Below are 17,860 nucleotides of genomic sequence, written 5' to 3'. Positions count from 1 at the left end.
TGCCAGTCGTGACTCCCATCGCCGATGTGCACCCACACTGCTCTCTAAGGTATATTTTCAAACTACAAACTCTTCTTCTGTTGTTTAACATTTAACGCTGCGTAAAACTGAAATACTGAACAAACAGCAATATGAAATGTGTCAGTATAAATGGAATTAAATGTTCCAAGGCAGGCTTGGAAGAATGATTTCAATGCGTTACTCAGGTGAAAGTATAGACTGCTGTGCAAAAATGCTCATTTACAATTAAAGGTACTACATTTAATACATTATTCAAGTATAAGTACATAATTACTACCAGGAATTATCGAGTTTCAGTATCAAAAGTAAAGATCTGTGTTACATTATCCCATGTTCCATAAATTATTGGTTAGTCACCACATGCATTTAAGTGTGAGCAGAATTTTAACGGAACTGGTCGAGATGGAGTGTTAACGGCGCACAGCACTGTGGCAGTTCAATCAATATTCTAATAATCATTAGCTTGTCAAATCTTAAATGCTCTGCACAGCCACAGTCCAGACACACACATGTTCTCACTTCTGTTGAGTAATTAGCGCCGGTGTTGATTCATATTTGGTGAAAATCACGTCATTCCCCGCGTTCGCTCCCATTCAAGGTGTCATTTACTACTAATAACTACTAATAACTTCACACAGACTGAATCCACTCTACCTTTAGCGCCATCGAATAGTTTAAGATTGATGAGAAGAAAAAACGGAGAGGATCATTTGACTTTCATTTCCAGTCCCATCAGGGTTTCTACTGAGCTGAGAATCATGCAGAATAGTTTTTCCTCTCTGAGGAAAACGAAATCAATTACATGTCAACACACGATCAATGTAAAGAAAGCTCTTCCTTTTAGCCACTATAAGCAAAGCTTGTGGACTCACTGCAGGAACAGACAGCTCCAGTCTGACACGGGGCCTATCATAATCACCATGTCCACCAAGGAGGCTGTGAACCCTTAACTTTAATATGAGAAAATACCCTGAATGTCAGTGCTAACCAGGTGCACTCTGCCCGACTTGTGTGAAACATTCCCTCAGCTTGAATGTATACTTGTTCAGCACATAGTGACAGGGTCAGTCAGGACAGTATAACACAAGTAACGGGCACAAACTTCTGGAAAATAAACCCAAAACAGATATATGCCAGAGGGTCACAAGTGAGGAAGCTTAACTCAAAAAAAAAAATACTTAGCAGGGTTTAAGGATGCTGAAGAATTCAGTCATCTGATCCATAAAACCACCAGTGATTTCAACAGCGGCAAGCTCTAGTGACAGTACGATAAGAATAGCACCGGGGAGGGTACCGTGCTATCTGTCATCACAGCCATGGAAATGAGATCCGTCTCACTGGATTAGACTTCAGAGACTTCATACCTGCATCATTATCGCAGATGTACGGGAGATGGAGGAGGATGGTGAGGAAGAGTTCACTCATACAGTAGCATTACACACTGTGTGTTCTCATCGCAGCGTTCACTGTCACACTCATCCACACTGATCTGTTGGCTAGATTTAGGGCCGTTTGTTCATTCCATGTTTGTGGCTCCATAAGAACCAAATGTGTTGACTGTACACGTTAGCTGTGGATAGCTAGCAAACAGCATGTGCCATATTACATTGTTCACAATAGTACTGGTGTCATATAATATCTGATGCTGCTCATGTGGGGATTCTTGAACCCTTAATGTTGAATTCCTGAATCGTTGGGTCTCTCTCTTAATTAAAGAGTTTGGTCTAGACCTGCTCTTTATGGAAAACGTCTTGAGATAACGCTGTTGTGAATTGGCGCTATATAAATAAAGATTGATTGATTGATTGATTGATTTTAATATGATAAAAAAAAAAATTCTGATCGTTAGAATGGCAACATTCTCATATGTTACACACGGGAACAGCAAGCATGGCTGAAAGCTCAACTAACATGGCTACCGGCTCCGCGGCGGAGGAGTTGTGTGGAAGTGGTTTGGGTAGAAACGGCAGCTGAGAGCAGTGCTGCCGACACGAAGCAACGCGATTCTGAACCTGCATGGTCTTCGGGACCACGCACGAGCAGACCGCCACGTTACACCAATGCACCATGGACACGTGGTCGGTGGCCGTGGAATGTAACGTTCCAACAGTTCGACCAGACAGACAACAGAGAGGTGCAGAAAGAGACAAAGATCCCTGTGAACAAGAGGAAAATCAGAGCATTAAAAAGCTGGGCAGGTTTGACGTGTGTCAGTGTTGGGTGCTCAATCATTCTGAAACCAGCGTTAACAGGCTGAGGTACTGTTGCTGTTTACAAACCAAAGGCTGACTGTATAATAGAAAATCTTTTTTCAGTATTTTGTCACGTTGTCAATAAAATCAATATCACAGAAATACCCTGAAATAAAATAACATGGTACTATTTTAAGGCCAAATCCCCCACCCGGACATACGCTCACGGTTCTTTAATCTCTCTATATCTATGAAGTAGCCCCAGTGATGCCCTGTGCTGATGGCGGCTAAACGTTGTTTTCGGCATTCCAAAAAACGACCAGTGCTGTCGTTTTTCTCACTGGGAAGTTCTCATAAGGTCAGGACCACAACAAAAAGTTCACTGAAGGTTATACCTGCGCTGAAAACATTTTCTTCATCCATGTCAGGGCCCTGGACCACCTTCACACGCTGTCGTATACAGGTTTAAGTGCCACGTTTTATTTGAGGGATAAACCGGTGAAGTGCAGCGCTAAGGATTTCAGTATTCTTCCTCATAGTCGCAATCTGAAGAAGTCAGACAGCAGCAGGTACATCTTATTCAGAGAGGCGGCTGCCAGACAGCAAACAAAATATAGATTCAGAAGCCAAACCCACAGCGTCACCCGGGACAGAGGGTTTGCACTCTTATAAATAATACGAACGTTGGCTGATGAACGCGTGAAGAGGGCACCTATTTCTGCCTGGACTACATGGTCCTCCTTGTGCTGGCTTGGGTTTGGTGAGAAGGTACGAATTAAATAACAATGGGCCTCATGAAGCGACTTCTCCTAGATTTCTCTCATGTTTTTTTTCCATTCTCTGATAAGAGAAGTAAGAGAAACCAAATGTGCTCCAAATGATGAATCCCACTCGGTCATAAATTGGAGGTGTGCGGCCGATGGTTTGTTATTAGCATTATTAGCATTAACGCCTCCTAAACATCATCGAAGGGCAGGTGTGGGGCTGCGTGCGAATACTGTGACATCTGCCCAAGAACTGGAGTGAAAGGCCGCAGAACGGGTTCAACTGTCGTGAAATCGACAATCTGCTAAATAAACTGATACAAAGTAAAAGCAAGTTTATAGCAGATTTTCATAGAGAAAGACTTAAGAAATACATACAAGAATAGAAAACAAAAAGCACAAAGACAAAAAAACTAATCAAACAGCAAATAAGACATTTTGTAGGAAAGAAGAAACGATAAAGAAACAGTAAAAAAAAGTATAAAGATTTGACTTAAATGATGTCTGGAAAGACAACAGCGTCGTCAAATAGATCTCAGCGTTGGCTGAGTCGGTCTGAATGGAAACTATTGGGAGGCTGAAAGCTCACATCAGCCAAAAGAGTTTAATAGTCTTCACTGGCGTCAATGGACCAATAGTATGTCTTCAGCCCACCATTTAAATGGTAAACGCTCTGTATTTGTATTTCTCCTTTCCACTCATTTCAACCACTCAAAGCGCTTTTCCATCACATCCTCATTCACCCATTCACACATCGTTCATTCAGGAGGAATCTAAAGTTGGAGGAGACTGTTCTGTCACACACTGAAGCTGCTTCAGGAGCAGGTTGGGGTTCAGTGTCTTGCCCGAGGACACTTCGACGCGCTGACTCACTGGAGCAGGGGATCGAACCAGCGATTTAACAGAATTTTTCCAGAACGTATTGTAATCTAAATTTGATCTGAAAATATTCATGTGCTTTTTATGTTCCTCAAATGTAAAACTTGTGCTCTGTCGGCTTTCAGTGTCTCCACCGCTCCTCCTTTTTTCTCTTAAGAAAGGAGCCAAAACAAGACACCTTTGGTGAATCCCAGAAATCAGTGGGTACTAATAGAATAAGAACAAATTGTGGACACAAACTAAAATAAGAGGAAATCTGTTTGTACATGTCTTCCTGCATGAGGCCCAATGTTTTCCAGCAGCACAGAGAACTAGTCCACCTGAGCCTCCATGAAGCAGGGTCACTTCCACTCTTCACTGCACAGACGTTTGCGTGCGAGGAGCCACAACACCCCAGCCCTGTTATACCACCTTCCTCCTCCTCTTTGCTCTCCCTCACTCCGCCTCTCCTTCCTCCCCTCCTGCTGCACGTGAGGCCGGTCAGGCAGTGGTGAGCAGAGCCCGTCAGTAAATCAACCGCATGAATATCTGAGCAGCCATCTGTGTTTTTGCTGCGAGTGTGTGGCTCTCCTGCCCATCCACAGTGACAGCTCTTCACTACCATCTCACACAAACACACACAGGTGTCTGCGTGTGCTCCTCCACACACACACACACACACACACACAGCATCTACTGTGCTGCTGTAGGACATGGGTCATGTGCAGAAGAAAGTCAGCAGAGACACTGAAGCATCTAACACCTGTGGCTGTAGCTGAAATGTAACACATCTCAAAGTCACTTTCCAAAAAGTGCTGATCAGGTGTTACTGATGTAGTCCACACCACCCGCAAGCAGGTAAAGGAGGGAGGGAAGGGAGGGAACGGCAGCAGACAGACAAGCACAGGAGACGCTTTATGTAGAGCAACGCACATATGGAGGATGGAGAGGAGAGAAAAGAGTGCCAGAGGTACCTCATAGCCGAAGGATGAAGCCCACAGGAAGGCCGCATACTTTCAACCCGGGCTGGCAGACCCTCTTTCAAGCCTTACTCGTCTGACTGGAGGAGGGTGCTGTGGGCTGTGGACAGCCTGGAGGAAGTCCTGCCTGAAGGCTTAGTTCAGTTAAAAAAAGACAGTAGCCTGAATCCAGGTTTCATCAGTGTCTTCATGTGGCCTCTGCCTGCCATGTCTGAGCTGTGGACTTGTAGTAAAACAAATTCATGCCCTCTGGTGAATCAGTAGAGCAGCCTGGAGAGCTTGCAAATCAATCACAGTATAAGGCCTCACATTATGTACTTTACTAACCAGAAGAAAAGTCACAAAATCCCATCATGTATGAAAATGGTTCATCATCATGAAAGAATGACCGATACAGTAGCTGGAAATTTAAGTTAAGTCTGTTTTCAGTTCCTGTGCCCGTGCCTGCCAACACATTACAAGCAGGAAGAAATCTAAACTGTACACTGTGATGTAAGCAGCACAGTGACGGCATGCCTCGTGTTACACCCATGGGATCATGATATGGGCATCAGCTGGGCATGGTAAGATGCGTTATTTCTATTAATAATACAATATTAGAGAGTTCAAATTAGACAGCAAAGACAAAGCAACAAGGTTGGAGTCTCCAGCCGTGACACCAGCTCAGTCAGGCTGATGCCGACTGAGCAGGAGTAATGTTTCTCTTGGTCAGTGTCTTAGTTTAGCATGCTAATAAGCTCTAAACTCAACGTATAGGCTGAGTCTTGCAGTATTTGGACATGCATAAACAGTGAAGGGATCACCAAAGTGTTTAGTAGTCATACTGAGGGAACCATGAATGCATGTAAATAACCCTAAACCATAAAATATCAAACACAACTACAAAATGTCAACCTCAAAGTGGTGCTAGAGGAAAAGTCAGAATCATCAAAGTCCTCAGGACTCATCCTCTGGGAACCATGAATGACTGTACAATATTTTGTGCCAATCCGCGCAGCAGAGAAAATTCACAGGACAAGCGAATACTTGCCACCTGCTGGTGCCGCTAGAGGAAAGGTGGGGGGGGGGGGGGTCAGTAGGGCTCATCCTCTCAGTAAGCTCAGTAGCTGCCTTTTCATTACTTGTAAGAGGCCTTTTTACCAGCTAAAAATGGACCCTATTTCTCTTCCAGTACAGCCCTCCCTTATCAGCACCAGGCAGTGGGGGCTCCACATGTCGCAGGGATGCCGGTGCATGCCCGATAAACCTCTCCATTACAAATCGGCTCAAGTTGTTTAGCATGCCGCTGCACACTGCATCAGCTGTGCAACACTCAGTGCGATCCTGCCGACTCTCCTCTCCATTGCATTGCAAGGTTTAGAACAGCTCCTCGCTGCCATCCTACAGGATAGAAAATGAATTCGGTTATAGTGATTTAAATGGAGAATATTACCGTTGTGCAAATGTTGGGATGGTGCTAGACATTTGAGAGGGGATAACCTCAAAATCACTCGGGGAATTAAGCAAACGTCAAGTAGATATTGTTGTAGAAAGGTTAATGATATTAGAATCACATTTTTCTGCTTAATCTGCAGACACACTACCCTCTGTCTGAACACACAGTAATACATATATACTCTCAAGTCAGAGTATCAGGGGGTTTTCCTGTTGTTCCCATTCTTCCAACATCGTGTAAATACATTACAGCAGCGGTATTGGGAGTGACTTCATCTAAAATCCCATACAGGCCATAACAACGTGGATGAACCCTGGCAAAATAATACTGCACATGGAAATGGGTGTTAGCAGGGGAGTAAGTAATGACATGCTTATGCTCTGTGGCCATGAACAACTCTCTCCCATGATAAAACCAGTTTATAGCTGTGATATACCATGCTGTTATGGGGTGTATAGAGGGCTGTAAAAATGCAAAGCTCATGTGAGAGAGGACGGTAATGAAAAGTGTTGGTGAATGTACAGGTTGTGCATAAGGGGAATCAGGGCACAACATACTGGAATAAGGCTGGGGTGTTTCTAATGCAGATTTAACAGAAAACCATTTTATTACGTGTAGTTCATGGAGTATCCTTCCCTTTCCAGCTCTCTGACATTAGTTTCTGGTAACTTCTTAGTGCAAACCGAACTGCATTGTAAAAAGGTTAAAGGTTACCATGTTTGCAGTAAAATGCAGTTCACCTCATGTGTCTTGTCACAACTTTTATCTACCGTGGAAGGGTTAGTGATATGTAAGATTGCTGTCAATCTCAATCAATCTTTATTTATAGAGCGCCAATTCATAACAGCGTTATCTCAAGACTCTTTCCATAAAGAGCAGGTCTAGACCAAACTCTTTAATTAAGAGAGAGACCCAACGATTCAGGAGTTCAACATTAAGAATCCCCACATGAGCAGCATCAGATATTAGATTAGGCAGCAGTGCTGACAATAGGAATGTGACTAATAATTATTCTGGTTATGGTAACAATGACAATAGTTAATATGTGAATAATAATAACAGTTCCTTACTGACTAATATCAGTAAGGTGGCTGACGATCCGCAGAGCAGAGAACCACAGCAGGAGAACCAGGACCAGGATCCACAGGAACCAGAGAACCACAGCAGGAGAACCAGGACCAGGATCCTCAGGAACCTGAGAACCACAGCAGGAGAACCAGGACCAGGATCCACAGGAACCTGAGAGATGAGAAGCACAGAAAGGCTCCGGGGAAGATACCAAGTTAGTAACATTAAAGAGACATGAAGCAGAATGATGGAGAGGAAGAGGAGGAGAGAGGAGCCCAGTGCATCATGGGAGTCCCCCGGCAGTCTAAGCCTATAGCAGCATAACTAGGGGCTGGTCCAAGACCTGATCCAGCCCTGAACTATAGGCTTTATAACTAAGGAAGGTTTTTAGTCTACTCTGAAATGTAGAGAGGGTGATTGCAACTGTCACTGCTCTACTGTTTGACATCTAGTTCCATTCTGTAATTTCACACTTAACAGCTGCCATGTACATCCACACCAGCTCCAAGGAGCCAGGAGCTTAGAGCCGGGCAGCCCTACACACTCACTATGCAAGTTGCTTAAGGCCCTTCCCATTATGCAAATTACCCCCACAAGTCCAAGAGGGTGTCAGTGTTTACAACTTGGATGAGGATGAGGGGAACTGTCCTTCTGGTCACGAAAAGAGGGGGAAAAAACACCAAAGAGCGTGAATTGCAGGAGCAGCAATCGGGTAAAGGGTCTGTCTGTCTGTCCATCCGTCCGTCCGTCAGTCCGTCCTGCTAACCAGCTGGGCAGTCCATCTCTTGGTGTATCTGTGGTCAGTCACTTAAACGCCAGCTGGAAATGGTTTGGGTTATTGTTAGGGTTCATGAAATGAAACCCACACTTTCCAGCAGCAGCATGACTGCACTCCTCTCATAGGTGCACATAGTTTTAAAACAAGAACAAGCATGACGGCAGATCCAGGTGACATCCAGGCAGCATCAGCCAGTGCCAACACAACTAGAGGTGTACAGCCGGCATCAGATTCATGCAGCTCAGACCCTAATAGAGCAATTGCTGCTCCACCAAATGACCCAGCAGATCATAGAATCTGGGGTTACAGAAAGTAACCAACGTTCTATTTAGTATAGGCTTGCTGGATGTAGTCAATGCCCCACTGGACCACTGGAGTCCATAAGCACTAACACAGGCGAGGAGAGGAGAGGACACGATGTGGGAGCAGATGTCAGGTATTATATACCACTCTTGCGGACTGGGGTGGGGTCCGTGCACGGCACAAGGGCGCAAAAGAAATCTTCAGGACTGTGCAAGTGCGAGGGGATAAACCCAATAGCGCCAGCTCTTAAAGGGCTATAAGAAATAGAACTAGCATGTGAGATTCATTTGCTGTGTCTTAAATGTAGGTTTTACTTATAACCAAAATAACCAAAACTTGATTCGATCCAGCTGATTCTGCTTTTTTGTCATTTCTTATTTCTCTCTCTACAATCAAATAAAATCTCAATAAAAGAAATGCTTTATAATCATTTACTCTGCATTCTCCATTGCTACCGACTAGATGACCATGTACCTTGAGTTACAAATCATTTCTATCCATTAGAGCCCCACCCCCGGTATTTTCTGCAGCCAACACCATTTATCTTGTGAGAAACATACACATCATGCTGAGGGATCTATGTTTCCACAGCCCTGCTGTCTTTTCATCTGCACATTAAAGGTGCTTTTATATTCGGGCTCATTACGATTCTGACCTTGCTCAAGGATACGCTGTCCAATCCAATCTCCATAAGTCAGCCGCTTGGAGGTGAACATTATGAGCAGACATTTAAATACATCCCGCCGCCCACCCCCAACCACCACCTCTACTCCCAGCCGAGCCAACACTTCCTGGTGATGGATTGGGCCCCGATGACTTCCCACACACTCCCAACGCTCCGATAGTTTGTTGCCATTTAACAATCACAGCAGGTGATGGGATTGGAGGACAGGAATGGTGAGATGGGGAGGGGAACGAGGAGGAGGATGACTGGAGGGGGGGGTGCTGGGAGAGGAATCGTGAGTGTTGGAAGACAGACACGTGCACAGGCTGAGGTGCTGGATGCTATCCTGATCATGCTCAGTGTGGTCTGGCTAATTGGATAAGCCTTCCAGTCTGGAAGCCATCATTGTCAGTGCACCAATCAACCCCCCCTCCTCCCACCCCTCTCTCTACAATATCACTTGTCTCTATTGGCATGCACGACGGTTTGATCAAACGTGTTGCCGAGGCAACACGTCACATGTATGCAACAGAATATAAAACAATACACAATAAAATGAAATCAAAGAGAAAAAAAAAGGATGTTACATAGAAATGTGTCTTGCTTTGTGAGGTGCAGAAACATCTTTTCCTGCCAGTTCTAGGTGGTTAAGCGGAATTTGAAGAGAACATTTTCTCTAATTTCTTTGTATTTTGGACAACTTGTGAGACAATGAATTTCTGTCTCAATGTCTCCTGTTTCACAACGGATGACAGCACTCTTTGTTCTTTCTCAAATTCAGTTTCAACAGTGACTTTATGGTCACTAAGTCTGTATCTAGTGAGGGTGTGTCTTTTTCTAGGATGTATTATTTGAGTTATATATAGGGCTAATTGAAATTTTCTGTCCAGTGAATTATAGCATTCTAGTTTATTTATTGATTGGATCTCTGTTTTCCACTGCTTCGAGCTGATTATCTTTGTCTGTCTGTTTTATATGTGAGTTGGGGATTATTTCCATAGCATCACTTTCACCTGTGTTAGGACTGACCCCACACAGAGGATGCACACACGCTGACGCAGTGATCAGTTTTTATTGTGGGCACAGTGTGACAGGGTTTATTGTCATACTTTAGGGCGCAAAGCTCTACAGATGATGACCCATGTGAAGGAATTATTATTGCGAACTTACTGACATGATCTACACTGGGTCAGTTAGAGATTCAGAATGTTTTGATAAATGTTTTGTTCAATTTCCGTCCCACATGCTTTTTCAAAAGTCCCAGTCTTGTTTTAGAGTGATTTTGCCGTCCTATCTCACTGTGAACTTTCTGACCGAACTGTCTGCCGTCTCCATCAGTCTCGCTTTTGACTGATGCTAAGACAATTAGGCAGACCTCTCATTAGCTGATTAGTGTTGAGTCTCCAAAGACCCACACTAGATCATCTTGGCCTGAATATCCTACCGTACTGCAGCTGCCGGCAGCCAGAGGCAGTGGAACTCATGTGCGTCCCGTCTGGATTCTATCAGGAGAGATGAGACAGAACAAGATTTATACTTGAATTGTTGGATGCTCAGAATCAGACTTGGTCACTTGTGGTTAGGAATGCTAGGCAGAGGGTCAGAGGGACTGGTGAAAGACTCATAATGGTGAAGATCAGACAGGATTTGGTCTCTGGGGTTGCACATAAAGAAAAAATATGCAACGTATGTCTGCGCTGCACATGTAGAACCTACAGATGAGAAACTCCGGTGTGTGATGAAGTCATAATAATGATGAATACGTTTTTACATTTTTGCTCTAAATCCCAGCATTAATATCCGACGTGTATTTCATGTATTCAGTAAGATCTTGTTCTGATCTGCCCACATAAAATATAGATGTAGATTGAAACTATATTAACTTTTTTTTTCAGGCAGCAGTTACTGTAACTGTGGCCAACCAAAGAATGACTCCATCAGGAAAAAGAGTCTCGCCACGCTCAGTACTGTGCTGCTTTGAGTTTTTCTTTTGAACAGAAATTTGTTTTTCATTTACTCATTTATTCCAATCAAATCTAATTTGCTGTTATTTGATCAGTGTTAAGCTGCCGTTAATAAAATCACCACTCCCTGTAGATGTTTCGCATTAAGAGCCTTCCAGGAAAGTAAGGGATTTGCCCTTTTGGCTGCTGCAAGTCATTTATTAAGGGACATTGGTGCAGGAAGTGTTGAGTTTCATTGAAATTACGAATATGTACGAATAACTACGAATCTGGGAGTCTTATTTGATCAGGATTTGTCCTTTAACTCCCACATTAAACAGATTTCTAGAACTGCCTTTTTCCATCTACATAATATTGTTAAAATCAGGCCCATCCTGTCTATAGATGATGCAGAAAAATTAGTCCATGCATTTGTCACTTCTAGGTTGGACTATTTCTGTTCATTATTATCAGGCTGCCCCAATAAGTCCTTAAAGTCTCTCCAGCTGGTCCAGAACGCTGCTGCTCATGTTCTGACGAGAACTAAGAGAAGAGACCACATTTCTCCTGTACTGGCTTCTCTTCATTGGCTTCCAGTAAAATCTAGAATAGAGTTTAAAATCCTTCTCCTCACCTACAAGGCTCTTAATGTTCAGGCTCCATCATATCTTAAAGAACTCATAGTACCGTACTACCCCACTAGAGCACTGTGCTCCCAGAATGCAGGCCTACTGGTGGTTCCTAAAGTCCTCTAAAGTAGTGATGGAGCCAGAGCTTTCAGCTATCAGGCTCCTCTTCTGTGGAACCTCCTTCCAGTTTGGGTTCGGGGGGGCAGACACCCTCTCTACATTTAAGAGTAGACTAAAAACCTTCCTTTTTGATAAGGCATATAGTTTAGGGCTGGATCAGGCCTTGGACCAGCCCCTAGTTATGCTGCTATAGGCTTAGACTGCCAGGGGACTCCCATGATGCACTGGGCTCCTCTCTCCTCCTCTTCCTCTCCATCCTGATGCTTCATGTCTCTTTAATGTCTGTTACTAACTTGCTATCTTCCCTGGAGCCTTTCTGTGCTTTTCTCATCTCTCAGGTTCCTGTGGATCCTGGTCCTGGTTCTCCTGCTGTGGTTCTCTGATTCCTGTGGATCCTGGTCCTGGTTCTCCTGCTGTGGTTCTCCGATTCCTGTGGATCCTGGTCCTGGTTCTCCTGCTGTGGTTCTCTGGTTCCTGTGGATCCTGGTCCTGGTTCTCCTGCTGTGGTTCTCTGATTCCTGTGGATCCTGGTCCTGGTTCTCCTGCTGTGGTTCTCTGATTCCTGTGGATCCTGGTCCTGGTTCTCCTGCTGTGGATCGTCAGCCACCGACACTTTTCACTGATATTAGTCCTGTTATTATTATTCATATATTAACTATTGTCATGTTTTTCAATGTTACCATGTTGGTCATTATTAGTCACATTCCTATTGTCTGTGCTATAGTTACTGTTAGCATTCTGGTTGTTGTTTATTGTGCATCACCCCCCCCTCTCTGTCGAACCCCCATTCAACATGGACATTTACCATTTACCATTCTTCTACACCCAGCAGTCTGCGACTATATATAAATATCACACATCAAATGTTTAGCTCCTTCTTCTGTATGTCACACTGCAACAGTGTGTGATACACAGCACTGGTCCAATAAAGTGCCTCAATAAGCAGGAAGACTCAAGAATAAAGTTCCTCACTTCCTCAGTCAGTTTCATGAGGGAAAGCAGATCTGAGAATCGAAAGCTTTGTTCTTAAAAAACAGCTGGGGCAGAATGACATCCCGCTTTCACTGCATGGAAGTAAAAAAATAAGACTCATGTCCTTTGCTTTTTCTATCCAACAGTATCTGCAGTGATCCTACTATATTAAATAAATTTGCGTCATTCTTTGTAAATATGAACGAGTGTGTGTGTGTGCGTGCGTATGGGTGCGTGCGCGCACCTGTAAAGGGGTTGAAGTCCTGAACTCCCTCTTGTCCCTGAGCTCCTCCTCCACTTTCAGTAGCTGTGGGTCATTGTTCCTCTGTTGTTCTGGCAGCGGTTACCTGAGGGCTTTGTAAACACAAAACTGCACTGCGCCTCAAAGAATATGACTTTTGAGGTGACACATACATCCAAACAACATACTTCTGCTTGTAAAAGCTGTAAGATAAAACTGTAAATGGTTTCAGTGACATGTGGGTCATGTGGCTTGTATCTCTCACTCTGGATAGAAAGTTTGAGCACTGTTCCAAACATTACTACTGTTACCATGGTTTATCATAAATAACCACCAATAGCTCATTTTTGTAGATTTGCACTATTCACCTGTGTACATTTTGTATATTTGCACTATATTTTATTCTTGTACATTTTTTTATTTTGTATTTTTTGAACATTTGCATTATATTTTGTATATTTCTATTTATTTTATTTCTGAACTTAATTTTCTTTATTTTTATTTCTTTTTCTTTCACTGGAATTTCTCACTGTAAATTTTTCTGAATGTAGCTGTTGTGTATATGGGAATTTCCCCTTTGGGGGATGAATAAAGGTGCATCTTAATCTTAATCTTAATTGTCAGATTTCAAAGACAGCTCTGAGTCACGGGAGACGGCGACAGTCAAAAGCAAAGCCTCCTCAGCTGTTAACGTGTTCTCTATCCACCCGTCAATCAAGTAATGTCCCTGCATCTAGAGAGGGAGTTGGCCTATTACTATGCAAATCCTACCAAATGACCATACATTCCTATCAGAGCTGTCCAGCTGGAACCTGCACCAATAACAGACCGTAATGTTTCACTGCTGCCTGTGCAGGATATCACCTGGGCTTGGGCTTCATGGCGGAGAGCTGACTCTTCTCTCCCCGCGGATTCACAAAGGGACTTTTCTCTATGGACTGTTGCTGCTGTACATCAGTCGTAATAATCAGTTAATCAAACTGGCCTCGTGTACACTTTGATCCTAAAGGAGGTGGTTTGGAGCCTGGTATATCAGCCTTACCTCGGGCACAGGGAGCTCTGGGTTTGATCCCTCTGTCCTGGTCATAAGTGATAAAAGGAGAGCGTGTGTGTGCTCAGCAACCCCATTCAGCCCCTGTGTTTTAGAGCAGGTTATTATTAACTCTCACCAGGGAGCACAAGCCTCTGTAAAGGAAACTCAATTTGGCATCTCACTTTTCACTTGATCCGACACAGACGTGCGTCACTTTGTCTCGGCAGGGTTTAATTACACGCCCTGAAATGTCTGGGGACAAGAAGACATGCGACAGTGCATTTATGTTTTGTATTTTTTTTTGTTTCAACCACTGTGGATTTTACAGGACTGATATCTTTGTATCTGATGCTGCTGGTGGGTGGTGTTCTGTACGAGTATACACAAAAATAAATACGTAAGAAAACACCCTAATGTACATAATATTGGCCATGGGTCAAACTGAGCCAGAGCTGGTAGAATAGATTCAGGGATGTGCCAAGGCTGAGCCCATACCTCAGTCTGACACACAGCTCTGACTGGTCCAGTGTCTGAGTGAGACGATCTGCACAGACACATTTGTTTAGCTCTCAGCGTCACAGACTGAGTCAGTTAAGCTCTGCCCTACTAATCGGATAAGGCATGGGATATTTTGTAAAACAAAAAAAAAAAAAGCTCATAAATCCATCTGGGATTCTGGTGAATGAGGAACGTCAGGTCAAGTCAGTGCAGGTCGGTGCACTTAAACAATAAGATGGGGGGTAAATATCAGTAAATATCCCCCATAGGAGAGCAAATAAACAATGATGTGATGCTACTTCCAAGTCCTGCCTGTGTGCCCACAGCCTGACAGAGTAAAGCACTTCTCTGCTGCTGTTAGACAGCTGCATTCAGTTTTTTTTACTGTTACACTTTTTCTCAGAAGAAGAAAGACGAATTGAAAAGAAAAAAAAAAGTCCAAAGGACTGACGTGGAATTTGCACATCAGTCCTACTGTACTGATAAATCAAGACCACCTGTGTCATGTTTGAGACAAGTTTTGATATCAAGCCAAGACTGAGTTCTGATGGCAGTGGGGGCCAAGTCAAAGAAAAAAAACAGGGTCCAATACTTACATCTCATAATGAAGTTCACATGTGACTGACCTCCAATCCCTCCGTTTGAAATGTGACCAGAGGTAATATAAATATCACATTATTTGCACACTTAAATCAAGCAAAATAATCATTTTAAACAGAGTAAGGGTCTACAGCCATGCTAGCAGCTCTGTCAGGATGTACTTTGGCACAGCGGTGCTCATGTTAACACACAGCGGCACAGTGACACAATTCTAACGTGTCGTCGAATAAGTAGAATATTTAACGTGTTAACTATTTTACTTTAGCACGTTAGCACAGCATTTACTGTTTAGCACTAAACTCAAGGTACAGATCAGGCTGACGTTCAGGACAGAGGAGAGGATTTCTTCTCTACATATTTGTCCAGACCAAAGGCTGGAACAGGCAGTCAACAGAAAAAAGCAGCCAGAGATGTAAAGCAATAACTAAATAACAGTTTGGAGTAAAATGAAAAAAAAAAAGCAAACAATGAAAAGAAAATAAATAGAGAAGAGAAATAGATAGATTTTTTTTCCCAGTGATGTTTCAATTAAGGCAGGGGGTGATGGTGGGGGGGAGGCGAACAGGCCACTTGGCACATTGATCGTGCTTCCTGTAGGGAAACGTGCCTTGTCTGCACATGTCTGATGTCTGAGGGGAGGAATTGGCAACACGTACAGTACACAACCATGTGCTGACACCAGAGGGACTCACAGCTTCAGCTGTGCAATGACCTACTTACCTGTGTGACCCGCTTTGTTCACCGTTAAAAATGGATGACACAGAAGCCCTGAGGAACAGACCGGGAGGGGGAGTGCTAAGATGGCGCTGAAGAAAAACACCAGAACAAAAAAGTAATTTGCAAACAGAAGGAGAGACAGGCCACTAACACAGATGAAATCAATAATTTCTCCACGGAGGGGTGGTGGTGCATGTGTAGGGGAGAGAATTGCGATTCTAAGTATCTGACTTTCATCTTTCTTTCTTAGCAGTTAAAAGGGGCGATGCGGTGGCTCTACTGGACAGCTGCTCACAGTGAATGTGTGAATCTCTCTGATTTTCCCTCAACAGACCAAAATACCCCATCAAAGTTAAGTGAATAAGATTTATCAAAATAAGGCAGAATGTCCAGCAACCGTAAGTCTTGAAAAAAAGCCCATTTCAGTGTTTTTTCGCAGTTCATTCAGTCATAAATCCATTAATGCTGGGGAATTCAATTATTCTAAATTTGATTTGTGTGATTGTTTGTTCGCTTACACTTCTTGTTTATTTCAGTGAACTTTGTAAAGCACTGTGAGACAACTCTGTTGTGATATTGGGCTATACAAAATAAATTGAATTGAATTGAATTATTCGAAGTCAACACCCCATATAACCCAACCAAGTCTTGAACCTCTGACCTTCATGCTGGGAGGGTGTGCTCACCACTGAGCACCCAAGCCAGCTGACTGCTGGGGCCATGACACGGAGCTCTCACTAACTCTGGGATGGATTTTGTAGACATTCCTGATCCCCAGAGGACGACTCGTGCAGACTTTGGTGATAACCCTAACCCTGACTTTTTCTCTAGCGACAGTTGCCTCACATCAAGAAGGTTCCCGGTTTGAATCTGCTGGCAGGCTAAATGTAGTTTGCAATTTGAACATGGGGCCTTTCTGTGTGGAGTCAGCATGTTCTCTCTGTGCTTGTGTGGGTTCTCTCTGGTTCTCCAGCGTCCTCCCACAGTTTAGAGACATGCAGGTAAACTGGTGACTCTAAACTGTCTGTAGGTGTGAGTGTGAGTGGTCGGAGAAAGATGTTCAGTCTAATGATTATTCTGACATGGATGTAAACCATCTGAAGCATTGTTGTCATCAATAGAATGTGACAGTTTAAAATGACACACTTTGGCCCTAAAACAGTGCGAAACTTGATCTCCAATATCTCACTTTCATAGAAAGATAGCTTCAGCAGTGTATGCTGTTGTAAAATGAAAAACACTTTTTTTTCCATCTTTCTCTGAAGTGGGGTCTGTTCATCACCCCCCCTTGCTCCTGATACCAACAGAGGAAATCTGTAGTGTCTGTAGTGTCCAAAGAAAATAAGTCCTGTCACGAGTCACATCATGCCCCAGGTACACACTGCCATAGGACTTATCCAGTCTGTGATCCAGTCTGTTGTCCAAGTCTGTGATCCAGTTTGTGATCCGGTCTGTGATCCAGTCTGTTGTCCAAGTCTGTTGTCCAGTCTGTGATCCAGTCGATTGTCCAGCCTGTGATCCAGTATGTGATCCGGTCTGTGATCCAGTCTGTGATCCAGTCTGTTGTCCAAGCCTGTTGTCCAGTCTGTGATCCAGTCGGTTGTCCAGCCTGTGATCCAGTCTGTTGTCCAAGTCTATTGTCCAGCCTGTGATCCAGCCTGTGATCCAGTCTGTGATCCAGTCTGTTGACCAGCCTTAAAACCTTACTGGCACTTGTACTTGTACTGACAGTATAAAAGAGCCTCTTGAATCACTGAAACTGTAGTGGACTGACTGGAAAACCACTAACGTCAATTAGTGGCACATTTTTGCTCCACCTTGTTCGCCCGAGCCAGGTCTACTGGAGGCCTTCACCAGGGGAATGTAATCGTGTGGATCAGTGGATAGTAGAGCTCTGGGAGAGCATTTGGTACGTGTAGTCTTTGAAATCAAGTCATGTGTAACCCTGGGTTGCTGCTATGGTGAGTTTAGAAAAAGTGAACTCAGCATTGAGAAATGTGTGAAATGTTCCACCTCCTAATCAGTGCTCTAGGGGACGGTCTGT

Source organism: Pempheris klunzingeri, chromosome 7 (assembly GCF_042242105.1).
Source record: "Pempheris klunzingeri isolate RE-2024b chromosome 7, fPemKlu1.hap1, whole genome shotgun sequence".
Taxonomy (NCBI): Eukaryota; Metazoa; Chordata; class Actinopteri; order Acropomatiformes; family Pempheridae; genus Pempheris; species Pempheris klunzingeri.
This window is presented reverse-complemented; position numbering follows the sequence as displayed.